The 23,038-nt window shown below is 40.9% G+C and overlaps 1 pseudogene; it reads left to right on the forward strand.

The window, feature by feature from the left end:
* LOC122660250 overlaps positions 1-10,676 on the forward strand; it is a 104,373-nt pseudogene extending 93,697 nt beyond the window's left edge.
* Positions 10,677-23,038: the final 12,362 nt, after the last annotated feature.

The following is a 23,038-nucleotide window of genomic DNA, read 5'->3' on the forward strand; positions in this document are numbered from 1 at the left end:
TGGGAGCGAACAGCAGCGTGTTTAGAAGGGGAATTGAGACCCTGAGTATTCCACAAAATGCCAAGATTCATTGAGGAGAATTTGAGGATTGCAACTCAGTCCCAGAGAAACGGGATAAAACACTAGCGCTGCGAGAAGCAAAGGAGCTGCGTTGCCTTCAATTATAAGAGGATGCAGGGGGTTTTGATTTTGCAGAGATCGAAGGAGCAGGGGGTAAAGGATTAGTTGGGATCAAAGGAGCAGGGGAGATGCAGGAGTTAGAGCCAAGAATGTGCTCGGGTTCGGACGAAGGAGGAGAGAAAGAGTTTGCAACAGGATCTGGGTCAGGTAAACAGTTACCCGACCCGGCAGGAATAGGTGAAGAGTTGGGCGAGAGGGAAGGGTGGGCCCCAGAGAGGGACGACTTTTTACGTTTCTTCTCTTTCTCTTTCTTTTCTTTCTTTTTGGATTTGCCTTTTTTAGTGGAGGGCAAAATGGGTAAAACAGTGATGGTTGGAGGAGAAATGGATAAAAGGGGATCTGAGTCTATCAAAGTGGGAGAAAGGGGAATAGCATTGGGAAGGGAAGCATCGGGAAGAGGAGAGGAAAGCAAGAGAGAAGGGGAGCAAACCAGAGGAGAGGCGAGATCCTCCGCAGGCGATTCACAGGGTAGCTGACCAGGATCAGGGTGCAGGGGCTGCAAAGCCGACAACAAGGCGGCTGGAGGAGGTTCAGTCTGAGGATCAGAGGTAGCAGCACAGTCATCTCCAGCTAGCGACATGCGAGAGCGACTTCGAGGGACTGCAGAGTTGAGGTTCTGCACGGTGTAAGGGCCAGAGTCCGTATGGATGTCATCTCGCAGAGCTGCAAATCGGTTTTGCCCAATGGACAAAGGGGGAAACCCAAGAATGCTGCCTTGATTTACTGTCGGAGCATTCCGGCGCCGGCGAGCTCTCAACCTGGTACGACCCCTTGGATGAGGCAACTTAGAACTTTGCTCCTGGCCAGTCTCCGATGGCTGCGAAATAGCAGTTGGCTCACAAAGGGATGAATCATGTCCAAATTTCTTGCAGACTAAGCAATGGGGAGGCTTCCAATCGAAGTGAACTTCCTGTTCGAAAGTATGATCCTCCTCGTCGTTCACACTAATAAACAATGGAAGAGGTTCCTCAGCAGAAACTTCAATACAGATACGAGCGTAAGCCAGTCTCAGCTTCCTCATGGTTCGCATATCAGAGAACAGAGGTTTCCCCAGCACAGAACCGACAGCACTAAGTCCTTCAGTACACCAGAAGTGAAGGGGGAGACCAGGGAGCGACACCCAAAGAGGAATGGAGGAGAGATCAACACGGCGAAGCTGCAGGTAGCGATGCCACTGTCGAAGAAAAATTGGTTTCCTTCCAACTTGCCAAGGCCCACCCTCAAGCACTCGGTTTTTGTCATTTTCATCAGAGAACTTGAAGATGAAGAAGCCATTATCCAGCAGGTAAACGTCAAGAGAGCCAAGAGGTTTCCATTGGCGGGAGAGAGAGGCTTTGACAATGTGAAAAGAGGGTCTGGATCCTAAAAAATGGCCCACTAAACAGGATTCCCAGACTTTAGCTTCATCATCTAAGACATCCGGAGAGCAGGCGGCACGTTTGGAAGATCCCACGACGATTGGGGCTACAAAGTGCAGAGGGAGACCTTCAGTCGAAGGGGAGGAACTGCTAGGAGAAGTGAAGAAGGAGTTCCAACGGGGCGGTTCAGAGGGAGGGTCAGGGCAAGAGGGAGGGTCAGGGATTGAGGGGGGAGAAAGGGAAGGCATTCTGTTCGCCGGCAGGCTACCGGAAAGAGCAGATAGCCAGAAAGTGGAGGTGGTCAGGTTGACGAAGAGGCATCTGACCTGGAAGGAAACTTTGTTCAGACCGTAATGTCTCTTGTTATTTAACCATTTTCTTGCATTTTATGATTTTTAAGATTATTCTAGTGAACATTCATTTCATCACTGGTTTTTAGTAATACTATATGAAATTATAATACTTCCTCCTCAGTAGAATCAATTTTGGTTTAAACTAGGGTTATTAGAGTAATCCAGGCTTATTTACAATAAAATAAGCGCATTTAGGCAATTTAACTGCATCACCTCTTTTCTTTTCCGTTTTCTTTATTTTGGACCACAGATATGAATCTGTCTATGCGAAGAGGCTTCCTGAGTCAATGCTTGGTGAGAAATTCCTTGAGAAGTACAGCGATCACAATGACTCGGTCACAGTAATTGATCACAAGCACAGTTATGGAGTGAAAGCACCAGCTCAACATCCTATCTATGAAAAGTTCCGTGTCCAGGTTAGTTCTTGGTGTAGTTGTAATTGTTCTTTCTTTTCATCTTTGGTTGTAACTACTCAATTTTCAACTTGTAAGATGTAAGTGTTTGTCTGATACTCGATATATATTTGGTGTGAACACTAAAGTCTTTGGTAGCAGTTGTCCTTAGAATTTACTTGAAAAAGTTTTTTGGGTATGAAATTTTGATTTATGAGTTTATGAATTTGTTATGTATTTAATTGATCGATCAATGCTTTTTATTATGATAATTTTAGTTATAAAGCATAAATTCAGTGATATGCAGACTGCTATTGCAAAAAGTTTGCGGACATAAAACCATACCAGATACAACAACATTGAATTCTATCCAGATTGTGTCCTGAGATTATGGGATTCGAAGCATCCCTCATACTCAACACCCATGGGTTCATTTCTTATGCTTCTTCTCATGATTTATTATACATATTCACTCATTTTTATATGGATTTTATCATATTGGGTTGTTAGAAGTGTATGTTGGAGGGTAAAAAGGGAAAGACCCCTCTCAGGATTAGTATCAGACATTCTGGGGCTAATACCGAGAGGGCTTCCCCCTCCTCTCTTTTTGTTCCTTTTCTGCCCCTGTAATGATCTTATATATATATATATATATATATCAAGATAGAGAAACCAGCTTCTCCCTCACTCTCTTCTCTTTTCCTTCTCTTCTCCTTCTCTTCTCTTCTTCTTCTTCTTTCTCTTTTCTTATTTACATGGTATCAGAGCTAATCTGATCAAGAAGGGCTTGCTTCCATTTCTTTCTTCCTCTCAGTTCCTTTCTAGCACAATCGATTGAAGAAAGAGGGCTCTACTCAGTCTTTGTTTGCAGTCTCAAGGGTTCTTCTCTGCTGTAAGGGGTATCTTACCCTATTTCTGAAGTGTTGAAGTGTTTGGAAGGCTGCTCCAATGGTTTGAAGACATCGGTCAGACCTTCATCTCAGGTTTGATGTCTTTTGTATGGATTTGTGGGTGATTGGATCCATTTTTTGACCTGATTTCTGCTGCTGGAGTATTTCCAGCCTTGATATCGATTCTTAGATCGATTTTTATGGGACTGTTGTGATATGATATGGACTGTTATGGATGTTATTGAAGTTTTATGGACCGTTATGGGCAATCAACTGTTTGATTGAATGCTTGAGTCACTGATCTTGAACTGTTATGGATGTTCTTGAGTTGTATGGGCTATGAACTGTTTGATTAAATGCCTGAGTCAATGTCCTTGATATTTCCAAGCTGTGTACTGTTTGGCTGATCTACTCTACTCTTTTCGCTGGCTCTTTAGTGCCCATTTGTGCTTCGGTTAATCTGCTGCCTTTATCTCCAGTGCTTGTTTGTGGGCTGTTACTATTTCTTTGGGGTTTTCTTGGTGGTAATTATGGGTGAGACATCGAAGGATACAAAGGTTGTGCCCGAGGTTGTATCCTCATCCCCAAATTTTCTGACCTCTAAGAAGCTAGAAGGAAGTCAGAATTTTCAGCAATGGCACAAGATTGTGACCTTGGTTCTCACAGGAAGGGGTGAGAAACATCACTTGACTGGAAAGAAACCTGCTACCGTGGATGATGATGCTTGGGAGGTTGTTGATGCTCGTGTCTTGGGTCAGATGTTAAATTCTATGGATAGTAATATTGTAGACCTTGTGACCCATATTGACACTATTAAAGATCTATGGGATTATCTGGCTGTTTTATACTCTGGACACAACAACCTCTCAAGGATTTATGAACTCTCCCAAGAGTTCTATCGAGTCGATAGGAAGGGTCGACCCTTGACCTAACACTTTGCTGATTTTAAGAGGATGTATGATGAGTTGAATGCTTTGCTGCCCATTACTTTTGATGTTACCCAGATGCAACAACAGCGTGAGCAACTAGCAGTTATGAGTTTCTTGGGCAGTTTGGGCCCTGACTTTGACTCAGTACGGTCTCAGATTTTTAGAGGTGTTACAATTCCATCTCTTGCAGACACTTTTTCTCGAGTTCTTCCTGTGTCTCGTGACACTACTCGAGTCTCTTCTGGTGATAGTTCTACTCTTGTGAGTAGTGGCCACAGTGGGGGTCGTCAGCCTGCCAAGTTCCCTGCAACTGCACCTTCTGCTAGTACCCATGACTCATCTGAGAAGTCTGAGAAATCTGGTCCTCCAAGGACTTGCCATCATTGTGGCAAATCTGGTCACATTCAGTGTTATTGTTGAAAGCTACATGGCAAACCTCAATAGTCCAAGATAGCTAACACTGCCAGTGTTGACCTTGTAGCCCCACTTGTACCTGTTGAGGACCGCAGTGTGACTTTGACTATGACAAAAGAGGAATATGCTCACTACAGCCAGGTCAAGGCTGCTCAGGACATTTCTTCCACTACTACTTTTGTCCAGAAAGGTAATGCCACTGCGTGTCTCTCTACTTCTAGGCCCTAGATTATTGATTCAGGGGCCTCAGACCATATGTCTGGCATCTCAGGTAACTTTTCCTCTTTACAACCTTCTCATTCGAGTGTTACCTTAGCTGATGGTTCCTGTGCTACAATCAGAGGCACTGGTACTGTTCAGCACACTTCTTCCTTGTCTCTTTCTTTTGTCTTATATTTACCTAAATTTCCTTTTGATCTCTTGTCTATTAGCCAACTTACCAATGCCTATAACTGTTCCATAACTTTTTTTTTCTGATTCTTGTGTCTTTCAGAATTTGCGGACGAAGAGGATGATTGGTAGAGGTAGGGTCTCGGGGGGGCTTTACTTCTTGAGGACACATCTTCATTTGCTTGTTCGGGCACCGCTACCCCTCATCAGCTACATTGTCGCTTGGTCATCCGTCTTTACAGAGTTTGCAAAAACTGTTTCCTAGTTTGCGTTCTCTTTCAATTTTAGATTATGAGTCGTGTCAATTTGGGAAACTCCACCGTGTGAGTTATTCCCCTCGTGTCAACAAACAGACCTTACATCCCTTCTCTTTAGTTTACTCAGATGTATAGGGTCCTTGTCGTGTGTCTTCCAAGTTGGGTTTTACATATTTTGTTACTTTTGTTGATGACTACTCTCGTGTGACTTGGTTGTACTTAATGAAAAGTCGTTCTAAATTGTTCTCAATTTTTTCTTCATTTATTGCTGAAATTAAGAATCAATTTGGCTCTTATATTAAGGTGTTGCGTAGTGATAATTCACGGGAGTATTTTTCTACCCCTTTTTCTGATTTTATGACCTCTCGTGGGATCATTCATCAGTCCTCCTGTTCTGACACACACCAACAAAATGGTGTGGCTGAACGGAAGAATCGTCACTTGATGGAAGTGACTCGGTCCCTTCTCTTTGAAATGAAAGTGGACAAGTCTTTCTAGGCTGATGCAGCGTTAACTGCTTGTTATCTTAACAATCGGATTCCCTCTTCTATCCTAGGTGGGGGCATTCCTCATGCTTTGCTCTTTCCTTCTGACTCTTTGTTCCCCTTGCCCCCACGGGTCTATAGGTGTGTTTGCTTTTTTCGGGACCATACTCTTGGTTTGTAAGTTAGATCCCAAGGCTATTAAATGCATTTTTGTGGGATATTCTCGTGTTCAGAAGGGGTATCGCTGTTATTCTCCTGTTCTTCGTAAGTATTTTATTATTGCGGATGTTTCTTTCTTTGAGTCTCAAACTTATGTGCATGAGCCTGTTGAGGATCTTTCCTTAGATTAGGATCTTCCTCTTTGTGTTATTTAGCCTCCAGTGTAGCCTCTTGTTGCTCCATCTCCTGTGCCGCCTCGTGTTCAGCCTCCAATCATTCATGTTTATCATCATGAACCTCGTCCAAGGGAAGAAGTTGCTGCCCCTATTGATGCTCTGCTGCTGCCATGTCTTTGCCGTCTGTGGATCCTACCCCTGCTCCTATCTTTTCTGATTGGATCAACCCATTGCACATCGGAAAGGTACCCGTCAGTGTGTTAAACACCCAATTTCTTTTCATGTTTCTTATTCTGGTTTATCTTCTACCTTTCAAACCTGTCTTTCCACTGTTGCTTCTCATCCTATTCCTAAGAACATTACAGAGGCATTATCTATTTCTGGCCGGAGGACAGTTATGGAAGAAGAATTACAGGCTTTGGACCATAACCACACTTGGGACCTTGTTCCACTACCCCCTGAGAAGTCTGTCATTGGTTGTCATTGGGTCTATGTGATCAAGGTTAATGCTGATGGATCTCTTGCTCACTTGGTGGCTAAAGGCTATGCATAGGTGTATGCTGTCGATTACTTAGATACTTTTTCTCCGGTTGCCAAGCTAACCTCCGTTCGGGTCTTGATCTCTATTGCAGCCTCTCATCGGTGGTCTTTGCATCAGCTCGATGTTAAGAATGCCTTCCTCCATGGAGATCTCCAAGAGGAGTTGTATATGGAGCAACCTTCAGGGTTTGTTGCTCAGGGGGAATCTGGGTTAGTTTGCAGATTGAAGAAATCCTTGTATGGTTTGAAATAGTCTCCAAGGGCCTGGTTTGGCTGGTTTACAGAAGTGGTTCTTGAGTTTGGTTTGTCACGCTGCAATAGTGACTACTCTCTCTTCTACCATCAGACAAGTGCTAGAAGAATTTTTCTGATTGTTTATGTTAATGACATTGTGATTATTGGTGATGACTCTATAAGAATTGATAGTTTGAAAACTCATCTACAACAAAGTTTTCAAACTAAAGATTTAGGAAAGTTGAATTATTTCCTAGGGGTTGAAGTGGCTCAATCCAGGAAGGGAATATCTCTCTCACAGCGGAAGTATACTCTTGACTTACTTACGGAGACTGGGATGCTAGGGTGTAAACCTCTTGATAACCCAATGGATCCCAATATCAAGCTTGTTTCAGATGAGGGAGATCCCCTTGATGATCCAAAAAGGTCTAGAAGGTTGGTTGGAAAGCTGAATTACTTGACATTCACTCGACCTAATATTTCATTTCCGGTCAGTGTTATAAGTCAATTCATGTCATCTCCTAGGACACCTCATTGGGATGCTGTCATTCGGATTTTAAGATATCTGAAGAAGGCTCCTGGACGGGGATTGGTGTACATTGATCATGGCCATACACGAGTTGAGGGATTTTCTGATGCCGATTGGGTTGGATCACTGATGGATCGGAGATCAACTACAGGCTACTGTGTATTTGTTGGAGGTAGGGATGTAAATGGATATTCGTAAATCCGTATTCGATCCGCGTTCGTATCCGTTTGGGAGAATCCGAATCCGTCCGAAACTAATCGGATACGAATATGATAATCCCCCTATCCGACCGATTATTATCCGATTCGTTTAGCAGTCCGACGGTAATAAAATATCTGAAATATAACTCTATGTTTGTCTAACCTTTTAAGTTACTTTTTAGATTTTGTTATCTTATTTTTATAAATTTATAAGTTAAGATAATGTGATTCTTTTTCTAGATTTGCTATTGGTTTATATATATTATTTTATGCAATGTGATACATGGAATTACATATCTATTAAAAAATCGAAAGTAAAAAATGTAAGAAAATAAAAGACTAAGAAGAGTAGAAGAAATGGTAGTTATTAAACTCTCAAGTCTCAACCCTAATCCTCATCATAACAACGGTAAATATGTCAACGGATAGTTGAAAAATCGTATTCGATCCGTATTCATATCCATTTAGGAGAACCTGTATTCAAAAAATCACTATCCGGAAATTATCCGAATCCATCCGAAAACCGATAGGATATTATCCGAATCCGTCCAAATATAATCGGATACGAATATGATACTACCAATATCCGACCGAATTCGATCCGTTTACATCCCTAGTTGGAGGGAACCTTGTCTCATGGAAGAGTAAGAAACAGTGTAGTGGCAAGATCAAGTGCAGAATCAGAGTACCGAGCTATGGCCCATGCTACCTGTGAACTGGTTTGGTTGAAGATATTGTTGACTGAGCTAGGGTTTGAGAGCTCTACACCAATGCAATTGTGGTGTGACAACCAGGCAGCGATACATATAGCCTCAAACCCCATATTTCATGAGAGAACTAAACATAATGAGGTGGATTGTCACTTTGTGAGAGAAAAACTTCAACAGGGCATAATCTCTACAAAGTATGTCAAGACTGGAGAACAACTTGTTGATATTTTCACTAAGTCTCTAGTAAGTGGGAGGTCTGATTATATTTGTAACAAGCTGGCCATGATTGATATATATGCTCCAGCTTGAGGGGGAGTGTTAGAAGTGTAAAAAGGGAAAGACCCCTCTCAGGATTAGCGTCAGACATTCTGGCGCTAATACCGAGAGGGCTTCCCCCTCCTCTCTGTTTGTTCTTTTTCTTCCCCTGTAATGATGTTATATATATATAAAGCTTTTTGGGTCTGGTCTCTCTCAAGATAGAGAACCAGCTTCTCCCTCACTCTCTTCTCTTTTCCTTCTCTTCTCCTTCTCTTCTCTTCTTCTTCTTCTTCTTTCTCTTTTCTTATTTACATGGGTAAATATGAGGGAAGAGAGAAATGATGCTTAACACAATAGAAGAGAAATGATTAGCAATTGCTTGTTAGAAAGTTAACCTATGTTTTATTATCTGAAATTACAATTTCTACCAAGTGCAACCGGAGCTGGAAAGAAAGTATTGTTTATTCTTGATATAAAGTGACATGTATTAATTGCAATCTTGTGGAAGCTGTGTAAATAGATGTAATGACCAGAATCCGTTCTGCATGGGCCAGAAAATGATGTTGGCCACCCTCATGCTTTATGCCTGACTATTTTACTTCTCACTGTGTGTTTCTTTACACACATGTTTAAATCACTTCTAACAGCTCAGAGTTCACATGAGCAACTTTCTTCCCTTGGAGAACTCATGTATCAGGTATTTAAGTGACTGCTTTTTGCTAAATTATTAAGATCACTTTGATCTAGCTATCTATCAATGTCCCCCATGTTCCAAATTCTGGATTCTCAACTTCCACACTTTATAATGAAACCAATGTTATAAGATTTTTCAGAATAATACACAATATACCTCATGATCATCAAAATAAAAGAAATGAAGCGATCTCTTATGGATGAGTAAAATATTTTTCTCATTCAATTTGCATATATTGCAGTGCCATCACAGTTACAGTGCTTGTGGACTGGGTTCTGATGGAACAGATAGGCTAGTAAAACTGGTGCAGGAAATACAGCACAGTAAAATATTTAATTATGACAATGGAACCTTGTTTGGGTCAAAGATTACTGGGGGAGGCTCTGGTGGAACAGTTTGTGTTATTGGGAGGAACTGCCTACGGAGCAGTGAACAAATTCTGGAGGTAAACTGTTTAGTCTACATTATCAATGGCAAAGAATTGGAAATATATTTGTTTATTTCATGGTTTGCTCTTTTACTTAATGTGTTCGACCACCACTCTTTACCTCTTTGAGCCAGAACTAATTTTTGGGGTAAAAGGAAGTAGAGCTCACACCCTAGAGGAAGACAAAAGTCCTATCTATCAATAGTTATGGCAATCACTATAATTCAGTACTCCCGATATCTTGAAGGACACTCTTACAGGCCTCGGATTTAAAATCCCAAGAAACAAGAAGTAAGCCTATTTGTAACCTTTTCTGTATGGTGAGGCTTGGGGCCAGTCTCTTTTACTTGGATCCAAACCCATCAACCTAACAGGTTTCCAATCAATGGATGTAGATTCATTTATGCATGTACAAAAATTGTCATAGGCGTATGAGAAGTGGATCTTACAAATTGCCGTATGAATGGCCATAATAAGACTTCCCTTTATAGCCAGAAGAATCAGACTGATGAAGGACCGCTGCAGCTTCAATGCATAATGGAGATGCAACAGTAGCTCCAGATAATAGCAGCAATCCTACTCCACACACCCACCCAACCCCCCCCCCCCCCCCCCCAAAAAAAAGGCACCTTATCTAATAATGGCAGCAACCCAATGAATACCTGGGCTCCACTTTTTTGCCTTTATGATCATGGAGGTACCCGCTTGAATGTGTGGGGCATGATTTCTCCTTGTAAGAGTTCTCAGTTACTTGATTACTTTTTTGGCAGGCCATCATAGATTCTCTGAATTTGTTGGCATTGAAGTGTTACTAATTGTAGCTCAATATGCTTGATTTAAGGGACTCTCTCTCTCTCTCTCTCTCTCTCTCTAGTGCCTTCCAAGATACTGATTGTTTTTCTATTGTACTTTTCAGATTCAAAAGAGATACAAAAATGCCACTGGCTATTTGCCATTTCTTTTTGAGGGCTCTTCACCAGGTGCTGGACATTTTGGGTATCTGAAAATTCGCCGTAGATTTTCTCCTGGCCAAAGCTAAGATGTGAACTTTGTTAACAAAGTAGTGATAATTTTTTAAGATATCCATCAAATAGGAAAATGTAGAGTAGAGCTGGAACTTCTTTACAGTTTCTATTCAGTTATTTGTTTTCACTTTTCCCTTGGTACTAACAGTTTCTTGGTAGTTAGTAACTGCTTCTAGGCAAGCATTATTCAATTGTTCCCACTCCCTGGTGATGTTGACAGAGTAAATCAGTCTTGCTGCATTTATTGAATAAAATCAGAAAACCAGTGGTGTAAACTGTAAACTTGAACTGTATGTTTGTCAAATTGTTTAAACATATCATTTCAATACGTTTTGACATTAATGTTAATTTACCACCTATGCTTACTCATTTTTCATTTAAGATTACAATTAGTATCTGTCACCTATTGATCAATCTTTGTTTCTTTCCTCAGTTCAAGGTGGTTCCTTCTAGAGATTTCATACCTTGTACCGAGTACATGCTAATGCACATCAATCAATTTTACGTTTTTTTATTGGTTGTCGATGCTCAAAAAATTATCAGTAAAGAGCAGTCGTGTTAAGTTTATAAAGAAAAAGTGAAAAGGGAAGAACTCTCAGTAATAATCGTCTTCAAAGTCATAGATTTATTGCTCAGCAAACATTATCACTAATCGGACAGGCATTATTTATGTTCCCGGAACACAACAATTTGATGGTGGTTCTTGGAATGCATTCTAGGTCGATTTTGCATTCTTAATGACCGTTGAATCCTTGAATTTACGCACTCAAAGTGAGAGTACACCAATCATCGAAATCGAATGTATGAGAGTACACACTGATGATGAAAACCATTCTTTGGTTTAAGACTTTATTAGTATTTTGGGAAAATTACAGACCCCTCCCCTGACCTAAGCCCCAATATTAAAACCATCCCCCTCTTGGTTTCTGAAATTACAACCGTCCCCTGTTTTCTAACGATGTTACCTATGAAACTCCAATGACTATTTTACCCTTTGCACTAAAACACACAACCCCACTTACGGTATATTTGAAACATAACTGTTGAGAAAGCCTTTGAACCAAACCTCTCCTCCTTCATCTCTGTGACTTGCATCAGGACTTCAATTCTCTAATGACTTGAGAAGTTGCAATTTACCGACAGAGGCAAGAGAACTCGTTCTCTCTTCTCTCGTCTCCTGGGGATTTAGCTAATGGTGTATCCAGTATCCACCTCAAGCCAGTTCAATGACAAGTTAAGACTACTTCGTCCTTATATAATCTTCACTGGACATGATCCCATCCGTGTCTTGAATTTGAAGTATAGATGACCTTAGGAAACCACTAGTTCATATTAACGTTATAATTTGAAGAACAAATATATATGTATATATATATATATGGGAAAAGTTTTCATACACGGTCGTGTAAACCGTGTATGTGAGAGGGTGGGAGTTTCAAGGCATTAATTAATGGGTGGGGATTTATGATTTTTCTAATTCTTTGTGAAAGACCCTCTTACACTATTGCCACAACTCGGCAATTAAATAATTGAGTTTAAACAGTGTGAACACATCGTGGAAAATAGTCTGTCCCCCAGACATGAAATACCACGTGTTCCCACTACTCCAAGACAAGACTACTTTCGGTGCACCCTGCCCCACACACCGCCAAAGTCAAGAAAGCAAGCCCGTGATTCACGATTCTGTGTCGTGTTCGGCCAGCTTTTCCAAAAGCAGAGACCACTTTGTCAAAAGCAAGGTGCTCCTTCACGTGGCTATGGCCAGCCCTTAGCCCGCCAGGAATCTCGCTCCTTGCTCCTTTCCGTCTTTAAAAGACCAAGACGGATCACATTCAAGGCAGAGCAAGTTTTGGGAGAAGAGAAGCAAATCACTCTGCAACTCTCTTCCAACTTCAAATATCAAAAGAACTAAGTAGTTCTTTAAGACTTTAATTTTATTTCAAATATTGTAATCAAAGTCCGTCATCAAAGTCTGTAAGTCCAAAGCTCAAGTGTTCATCCAAAGTTCGAAGCTTATATCTAAAGCTTCCAAGATTGTTCATCCATACTTGTAAGTTAACCATTCCGGCAACCTTACTTATATCCAAGTCCATATCTCCAAGCTTACATCTGTAATCCAAGATCTCTCCATTAATATAAAATTCAAGTTTTATTTTTCAAATATCTTCATATCTACTTGGCCGGCTCAACTGCCTTCAAAGCACAGCAGAAGACTGCCTGCAAAACGGCAAATCGCTGAGGGTTACCCCCTCTGAGTGTGACAAAGGGTCCATATTGGATCAGCAGCACCTGCTAAGCACACACATAAGTTTATTTCCAAGTTTATTATTTTATTTTCTGCTTGCTTTCTCTATTTTCTCTGTATGTTCATCACACACTTAAGCACAATATAGTTAGATCCTTCGTTTTCTACTGGTATCAAAGCCATTGCCTGAAAGAACAGGCTCATGATATTGTGCCTTCACCCTCTCTCTTAGTACATCCCTTTATGGGTGGGACGAGACTGATAGTATCTAGCACTAAACCGTTTAAATGGCCGACGGAGTGTAAGTTCGGGAGACAACGGTATAACACTAGATAGTGCATTATCCCATTTTAGAAAGGTAAAATGCACTTTTAAAGGGGGGATAGTACCCATATCATGGACCAATTAAGTCGGACAATGTCTTCTAGTACTTTGGGAGATTGAAGTTCAAACTGTAGCGTCATAAGTAATGAAGAACAAAAGAGAGACGGAAGTCTCAAAAAATGGACCATCCCCAAAGTTCCGACCAAAGATGTTTACAAACAAGACCTCTACAGTTTCACTGAAGCAATCAACACCGTTGAACAAACAGTAGACTACATCCCAAATATGCAGGAAATCTGCCTACTAAACCCCAAATCTAAAGAACAACATGCCAGAGCTTCATTCTCCGGCACACCTTCAAATTATAGCTACCAAACAGAAAATAGTCGCCTTACCAATCTTAGGCAACAAGGAAACATTCTACCTGGAATGTACCAAGATTACAAAACTGAAACTCAAGGGTCTAATTCAACTCCAACACCCCCTAGGTCACCATCTTATTCTCAGATGGCAGCACCTACCCAAGATGGCAAAATAAGAGTCATTCTTTGTGAAGAAGACTTCCAAATAAACAAACCTTTTCTAAGAGAAGACTTTGAATCTCCAAAAAACAAAGATAAAAAAGATTGGTTCTTCGAAGCCACTACAGAAGATCAACGGACCAAAATTAGAGAACACTGGTACAATACAATAACCAGCCAAAAAATAAATATAGTTTTCTTCACCTACTTAGAAGTGTATGCCAAACACCATAAACTTGACTACCCCTTTGTTAGTCTGAATACAAATCAGAAATCCACAACCTCTTGGAAGACTGACTCCAATGAAATCATTGAGTCTGTTCACCCTCCACTTGCCAACCTCAAATTAATAATTAATGGAGCAGAAATCCCTGCTACCCCATTTAGAGCAACAAGCGGAGCCACTGAAGGTGAGAAGAAACTCATTGGCTTAACAAATTATACAAACCAACATCTTCTAATAATAGGAACTCAATTATCTAGAATTGAAACCTTAGTACAACCAAAATTAGATCCCCCTGATCCAGGTGATAGGGCTACCAGAGAAGCCCCAAGTTCCTCAAAAACAAGACCCATGTTTACTCCCCACAACATGAACAAAAGAAATATGAAAGCTCTAAACAAGACTGATGCCCTAAGAGAAATTGAACAAAGACTAAGTTCCTTTGTCATCCCAGAAACACCCCAAAAGGATTCCCAAAACCAATCTCAACTGTCAGAAACTAGAACAGTAGGAGTCATAAATCTCCAGGAAACCAGCAACAAACCTAACTCTATAAATGTAATAGAAGAGAACTTTCAGAGGTCTTACCCAAAACCAACCTTCCCCGATTTGCAAATGGAGAATCGAGGGATTTACTCCCAAGCCTCTTACCAAAGCGGAGTCATCTATGAATGAAACATAGATGGAATGTCTGAGTATAACATAATAAACAAATTACAAGAAATGACCATGGTAGCCAATGCCTACCGGATCAAAGAAACTTCTGACCAAGCTGTGGCCGATCTCCTGATTTCAGGATTTACTGGTCAATTAAAAGGATGGTGGGACTATATCCTAACCATTAACCAAAAAACTGAAATCTTAACTGCAGTCCAAACCACTGAAGATGGAACAATAATCCTAAAAGATGGTAGGGTTGTTGAAGATGCAGTTAATACCCTCATCTTTAGTATTACCAAATATTTTTTAGGAGATCCCTCCAGATTGAAGGATAGATCCTCAGAACAATTAACAAATCTTAGGTGCAGAAAATTGCATGACTTCAAATGGTATAAGGACATATTCATGACCAAAGTCCTAACTAGGGAAGATGCTAACTCTCCCTTCTGGAAAGAAAAATTCATAACTGGATTACCAAACATCTTCTCAGAAAAAATAAAACAAAGACTTAGAAAAGAAAATAATGGTGAAATTCCTTATGAAAATCTCACCTATGGAGACTTAATCAATACCATTCATGAAGAAGGCATAGCCTTGTGTACTGACCTAAGGTTAGCAAAACAAATGAAAAAGGAAAACAAATCTTACAAAGAATTAGGAGGGTTTTGTGAACAATATGGGTTCCCAATCCCAAAACCTCCGTCAAACAAAGACAAAAAACATAAAAAACATTTCAAGTCTAAAAGATACTCTAAGGAAACAACCCCAGAAAAGTTCTATACAAAACCTAGATATTCTAAGAAGAAAAGGTTCCATCCCAAGAGAACCAAGGAAAACACAAAACACGATAAACCTACTAATTCTGATCAAAGAAAATTTATAATTATGGAAAAACAGGCCATATTGCAAAATATTGCAAGGCTGCTAAAAAGATAAGTCTTCTAAACCTTGACCACAAAACCCAAGAACAAATTTTCAAGATATTTGTTGAGTCTGACTCAGACATAGAAGACTCGAGTGATGCAATATTTTATGAAGTAAACCAAATTAATCAAGAGAGTGAGTCCAGTGATGAAACTGACTCTGAACCTGATGCAGTGGCATGTAACTGCATCACTTCTGCTATAAAAACCTATTCCTCCTCTAAGGATAGTTCAAAAACCAAAAGCATCAATATGATGAGACAATCTTTCTTCGATGCAATAGAACAAACAGCTGATATCCAAGTTAGGAAACAATGCCTAGAAGAAGCTAGACAAGCCTTGGAGGAAAACAAAGAACGACAAAGCCCTATGACATCAACCAAGTCTTCAAAAGATTTGATAACAAAAAATTCACAGAAAAATCTGAAAAAACCAGAATTACAAATCTCGAAGTTACAACATAAGAATTAAAAAGAGAAATAAAAGAAGTCAAAGAAGAATTAGTAAGACTCAAAGGGAAATCCAAACAAACTGAACCTCCAGAAACAGAAACTGAACAAACAAATCAAAGTTTCGTAGCAAACATCTCCCCCCAAAAATGGTTTATCAAGATTAACTAAACCATAGCTTCATCTTATAAGTTCACATCCACAGTCCTAATCGATTCAGGAGCCCAACTAAACTGTATTCAAGAAGGACTTGTTCCTATCCAATACTTTGAAAGAACTGGACAGAGGCTAACCACCGCCAGTGAGCCTACCTTGATGTCCAATATAAATTACCAGAAGTACACATATGTAATCAAGGAGTATGCTTCAAGCAACCCTTCATACTAGTCAAAAACCTAGATTGCCGAAGTTATTCTAGGACAACCCTTCATAGAATTAATAAAACCCTTCAAAGTAACAAATAAAGGATTAACCACAAAGATAGGAGGACAAAAGATAAGTTTCGACTTCTTAAAACTTTCCGATATGGAACAAATAAGAACCCTTAAATCCTTAGCCATAACAAAGGATCCAACCATAAATACAATAAAATCTAAGGAAAAACATCTGGACCATTTAAAAAAGGAAATCATGCACATAAAAACTTCTGAAACACTACAAAAGAAAGATACTCAAAACCAAATAAGCCAACTCAAAACCCAATTTGAGGCCAATATCTGTTCAGAATTCTCCGATGCCTTTTGGCACAGAAAAAGACACATAGTCAAACTCCCTTATGAAAAGGAATTTTCTGAGAAAAATATCCCTACCAAAGCAAGACCTATCCAAATGAGCCAAGAACTCCAAGAAACCTGTAAAAAGGAAATTCAAGACCTTCTAGACAAAAAATTAATCAGAAAGAGCCGATCCCCTTGGAGTTGTACTGCCTTCTATGTAAACAAAAATTCCGAAATAGAAAGAGGAACCCCTCGCTTAGTAATCAACTACAAACCTCTGAATGAAGTTCTCCAATGGATTAGATACGCAATCCCCAATTAAAAGGACTTACTCCAAAAAATACACCAAGCCAAAATATTCTCAAAATTCGACATGAAATCTGGATTTTGGCAAGTTCAAATCCACGAAGAAGACCGTTATAAAACTGCCTTCACAACTCCATTTGGACACTACGAATGGAATGGAATGTAATGCCCTTTGGATTAAAAAATGATCCAAGTGAATTCCAAAATATCATGAACGACATCTTCAACCCTTATGGCCATTATGCCATAGTTTATATAGATGATGTCTTAGTCTTCTCTGAATCGGTGGACCAACATTTCAAACATTTAAGAAGCTTTTACCAAGTTGTTAAAACAAATGGACTTGTCCTCTCAAAAAAGAAAATGGATTTATTCCAAACCAAGATCAGATTTCTAGGACATTATATACATCAAGGGACCATCATTCCCATTGAAAGAACTATCATCTTTGCAGAAAAGTTTCCTGACCAAATCCTAGAAAGGAAGCAGTTATAAAGGTTCCTAGGAAGTTTAAACTATGTTAGAGACTTCCTCCCTTCTATAAGCAAGATCTGTGAACCTTTATACCAAAGGCTCAAGAAAAAAAACACCGCTTGGGGAGAGCCACAAACAAAAGCTATCCAAGAAATAAAGAAATTGGTCAAGGAAATTCCGTGCCTAACCTTAGCAAACTCAGAACTTCCTAAGGTTGTTGAAACTAATGCCTCAGACCTTAGATATGGAGGAATCCTCAAACAAATAGACCAAGAAAAAGAAAAATTAGTTCAATATACATCTGGACTATGGAACAATGCACAAAAAAACTATAGTACCATTAAGACTTGTCTGTAGTTTTATGCATAAAAAAATTCCAAGGAGATTTGCTCAACAAAAAATTTTTAGTCCGAGTAGATTGCAGTGCTGCAAAACAAGTTTTAAAAAATGATGTCCAAAATATTGCTTCAAAACAAATTTTTGCAAGATGGCAAGCTCTTTTATCCAGTTTTGATTTTGAAATTGAATATATAAAAGGAGAACTAAATTCAATTCCTGATTTTCTCACCCGAGAATTCCTACAGGGCCCCAAGACTATAAATCTCATTCACATCATGCCTCCCAAAGGTGACAACCCTCTCTCAAGAATCAAAATCAAGACTGCGTATGCTAAGGCTCCACCTCCAAAACAAATAACGAGCTCCTCCCAAGCTTCATCAATTGTCCCATTCTCGCACATTGTTGCAGGGACATCCCAAATAGTCACAAAACCAAGCTCCTCCAACCAATTTTCCTTCTCAAAAGCTCACTCAACAAACACCAAAACCTAGCCAAAAAAGTCAGTATGTAAACGAAGGCATTTTTCAAGATCTCCTCATCTTAGAAGACTATTATACCCAAAAATGTACCTCTGCAAATGATATTGCCAAGAGGATCTTCTACCAAGATTAGCAGTTCTACTCTCCTAACCCCACAAAATCTCAAGAATTCTATGAATTCATCCTCGTAGACACTGATTCCATCAGGATCAAGCAAAACTTCAACAAAGAAGACAAGACTCTGGTGACTCACTCCTCAGTCACTATTCTCAAGATCATCAACGCTGAGGATTGAGGAATGTCCCCTCTTCATCATAGGGATTTTTCCCAACACTACAATCCCAAAGGTTACAATTACTTTGAATACGTGGATGCCTGGCACCACGCTTTCCTCTGGCAAAACACAAAAGGAAGACATTCATGATTCTTCTGTTTTGATTACAAGTTCAAAAGCAACATTCCAAATTGGTTCTCAAAATGGTGGCACACTTATGGACCAATCGAAGAAGTACTTCCCTCATCTCTTGTGGAGGTTTTTACAAAGTTGTGCGAAATCACCCAAAAAATCCCAAGGCAATCAGACTTGTTCAGGTTCTTTCTGCAGTGTCACGTAGCCTGAATTATGTACTGGGAATACCAAGTTCAACACCTCGAAACACATGAAGTGATCCTGCCAGTTCTGGCAAGGATATTTTATGTAAAATGGTGGGATGGGTGTAACATTACCCACTGCACTACTAACAAAATCATCAAGGCCATTACTGGGTTAAAACCCATTCCAAAAGTTACCTACTCTCAAGGTTCCAATGAAGAAGTCCGCCTCAGGCGAAAACAACTTGAAGAAGAACTTGCTCGACTCGGTCCAGCCAGCGAGGAAGATGACGATGAAGAAGAAAGGTTTAGTATGGACTCCTTGTCCCATCATCTCCATGAGGGACAGTTTGCCCAGGACCCTGATGACCATGAAGACCTGCTTACCCAACAAGCAGAAATAGTTTCCTCAGCCCACTCTGCAAACAGGGGCCGTGGAAGAGGTCGGGTCAACATTGCTGACCATCCGGCCCGCAGATCAACCAAAACCCTATAAGGGCTCTTATAAAAAATAAAAAATAAAAAGACTATTTTTAAAACCCGTGGACCCGGGTCATGGATCCTAGCTAAAGGACAATCCGGGCAACCCATTTGGGAAAAGGATGTCTACGTTGGTGTGACGTAAGGATGATTCCTCTCACATTATTGCCACAACTCGGCAATTAAATACTTGAGTTTAAACAGTGTGAACACATCGTGGAAAACAGTCTATCCCCCAGACATGGAATGCCACGTGTTCCCACTACTCCAAGACAAGACTACTTTCAGTGCACCCTGCCCTACACACCGCCAAAGTCAAGAAAGCAAGCCCGTGATTCACGATTCCGTGTCGTGTTCGGCCAGCTTTTCCAAAAGCAGAGACCACTTTGCCAAAAGCAAGATGCTCCTTCACGTGGCTATGGCCCGCCCTTAGCCCGCCAGGAATCTCGCTCCTTGCTCCTTTCCATCTTTAAAAGACCAAGACGGATCACATTCGAGAGAGAGCAAGTTTTGGGAGAAGAGAAGCAAATCACTTTGCAACTCTCTTCCAACTTCAAACATCAAAAGAACTAAGTAGTTCTTCAAGACTTTTAATTTTATTTCAAATATTGTAATCAAAGTCCGTCATCAAAGTCTGTAAGTCCAAAGCTCAAGTGTTCATCCAAAGTTCGAAGCTTATATCTAAAGCTTCCAAGATTGTTCATCCATACTTGTAAGTTAACCATTCCGGCAACCTTACTTGTATCCAAGTCCATATCTCCAAGCTTACATCTGTAATCCAAGATCTCTCCATTAATATAAAATTCAAGTTTTATTTTTCAAATATCTTCATATCTACTTGGCTGGCTCAGCCGCCTTCAAAGCACAGTAGAAGACTGCCTACAAAACGGCAGATTGCTGAGGGTTACCCCCTCTGAGTGTGACAAAGGGTCCATATTGGATCAGCAGCACCTACTAAGCACACACACAAGTTTATTTCCAAGTTTATTATTTTATTTTCCGCTTGCTTTCTCTGTTTTCTCTGTATGTTCATCACACACTTAAGCACAATATAGTTAGATCCTTCGTTTTCTACTGGTATCATATATATCTATATATATATATATATCTCTTGAATCGACAACTTTGAAGAATAGTTACTCTCATCAACCTAGGTGGCTAAAAGACATTTAACATTCGAAGGTCCAAAGCATGTCACTATATAGAGCCATAATATTAACCACAAGTGCCTAAATTAAGTCTCCAATTTCCAATGGGCATGTTTTTTTGATAGATTCATCTCTACTCCATGCACTACTTATCCAAAGCTAACTATATTATCCATTTTTTCATGGTTTTATTTCTTCAGTAAATTTGTAGATATTAAACTCATTTTTACTATGAGTCAAAGAAAGGAAAGAAGTGATTTCATCAAGTTGTTATGAAAGAAAATTAGGGTTTCATGGCAGCTCCTCCTCCCCAACAGGAGGAGTTCCCACCAGATCTATTTTTGCAGCCTGCCGTGGGTGGAGGGCTGCCTGTATCTTTTGCTGTGATGGTTACGCCTTCCCTTTTCACACTGCTTGCTGAAGTGGAGATTGAGAAGCCTTCGAGCTTCTACAGAGAACCTGCAGTATTTTTTTCCAAAGAGGTAGTGGAGAGATCAAAGGTCTCCTTTCGTTCAACACTTATTGCCAAGTGTAGCTATGGTCAGCCATCACTTTTTGACATTAAAACCTATTTACTGAAAGTGCTTTTCTTGCAAGGGGATGTGGTCATCTCATCTTTGGATCCTCGTCATGTGCTTTTGTGTTTTTCTGTTCACGCTGATTTCGTCAAGGTTTGTGTTGAAGTCAACTTGAGAGCTTTGCTGCCTTCTAAAATCTGTGGATTGGTTGTGGAGCGGATTGGTTCTATCAAAAAGTTCTTTTTGAAAAACTTCCCTCGTGCTGTTGGAATTGCTCAAAGCTTGGCCACAATCGTGATGGCTGCAGAAAATTAGCAAAGAACAAATTGGTGGGGGAGGCACCTGCTGTTCCAAAAGGAAAGGCAGTTGTTCAGACTGCAGATCTTGTGTTGAACGCCACTTTGGGTAATGGGGCTGGTCATCAGAGCATGGTTGAGGTTGCCTCTCAAGGAGGTGAGGGTTCATTTCGTGGTGGTGTTGGATCTCAAGGAGGTGAGGGTCCTTCTCGTGGTGGTGTTGGATCACAAGGAGGTGAGGGTCTTTCACGTGGTGGTGTTACCTCTCATAGAGATGTGTTGTCATCTCGTGGTGGTGTGGGACCTCAAGGAGGTGAGGGATTTCCATGTGGTGGAGGGGACTGCCCTCAAGCTAGTGTGCTCGTTAACCACCTGGGTGGTCTTCGAAGGCCTGGTAGGAGGCCGCTGGAGGCCGGCCAACAAGCGTGGGGATCTACCTGGTTCTTTGGGGATTTCTGTTGCTGGTGAGGGTGCTCAACCAATTTCAAAGGTGGCTGTGGCTGATGATAGTGGTGGTGATGCGTTGAAAATTACAAAGACACATGTGATAACAGGCAATGTGATGTTGAAGGATCTGCCTTGTAAACCCGTGAAGGATGTAGAAGCTTTATGCTGTGAGGGTGGTGTGAATGCTTTTAACGGTCCAGGGGAGGAGGTGGTTGGTCCTTGTGTCAACAAAGGAAAAGAAATTATCCTAGAGAATGGCGGTGGTGCAGGTTGGCACTAAAGAGGTTAACTCTGAAGTTGCACATTCTTCGGATTTTTCAAACTTAAGGGAGGAAAATCAAGAATTGCTCAAAGCTTGCTACCTTCCAATTTTCTCCATCCACCTTGGGGTGGACCATCCTCGACCTGTGTCCTTCATAATACTGAGGGACCAGCCACTCTGAATATTCCCCCTGAGTATTGTTTAGCCTGCATTGATTGTATGACAAACGCTGCCGTACTGAAACTCTCCCGAGTCGGTCTTTGGCTGACGGCCTGGAAGTACAAGATGTATGAGAGGAACCGGCTGCTGTGTCACTCTTAGATGCCCTGTTTGGCCTCCTTTCAGTCTCAGAGGCATGCCGTTGGCCATGGCTGAGCAGGGTTTTTTCTGACCGCACCGGGGTCCCCTTTGACGATCCTCTATCAATTGACTGCAATTAGAGCAAACATCCTGGTGAAATTTTTGCGCCTCGTTCAGTTTAGGCGTAGTAACCCTCCATTCTCTCCATTCATTTGACTCTCTTGGGGGGTTGGGCTCACTGCGGGTGTATGTTACCAGCCGTTTGCTACGTCCCCCACCTCTGGGCATCATAGATCAGCCCTCTCCCTGAGTAGACAGGTTACTAGACAGGCCTATAACGGGTGCGCTAGGCCTTTCTGGTGGGGTTATCAATCCTCGGGCTCCACTTCGTGCTGTCTGGCCCATGGTTGCCCCTTCTTGCGTGGACGAATTCTCCACTGGGCGGCCATTATTGGCCTTACTCTGGAATGGAACTGCCCAAGGGTTCAACTGAGACCATCATGGTTGTTCCGAAGGATCTGGCCGGGCTTGTTCGTTCTTTTACCTAAAGTTCCAGGCTGGTGCTACGCTTCCTCTTGGTCCGGCCAACTTTGAGAAATCAACACTGACCATGTTTACTGGGAAGGGGTTTTCATCTACCACCACGACGCCCTTCTCCTTCTTTGGGAACTGGAGACGTCCTCTTGTAATTGCTTTCTGCTAGGCATTTTGCAAAACCACACAGTTAGTAGTAGTAT

This window comes from Telopea speciosissima, chromosome 4 (genome assembly GCF_018873765.1).
Source record: "Telopea speciosissima isolate NSW1024214 ecotype Mountain lineage chromosome 4, Tspe_v1, whole genome shotgun sequence".
Lineage (NCBI taxonomy): Eukaryota > Viridiplantae > Streptophyta > Magnoliopsida > Proteales > Proteaceae > Telopea > Telopea speciosissima.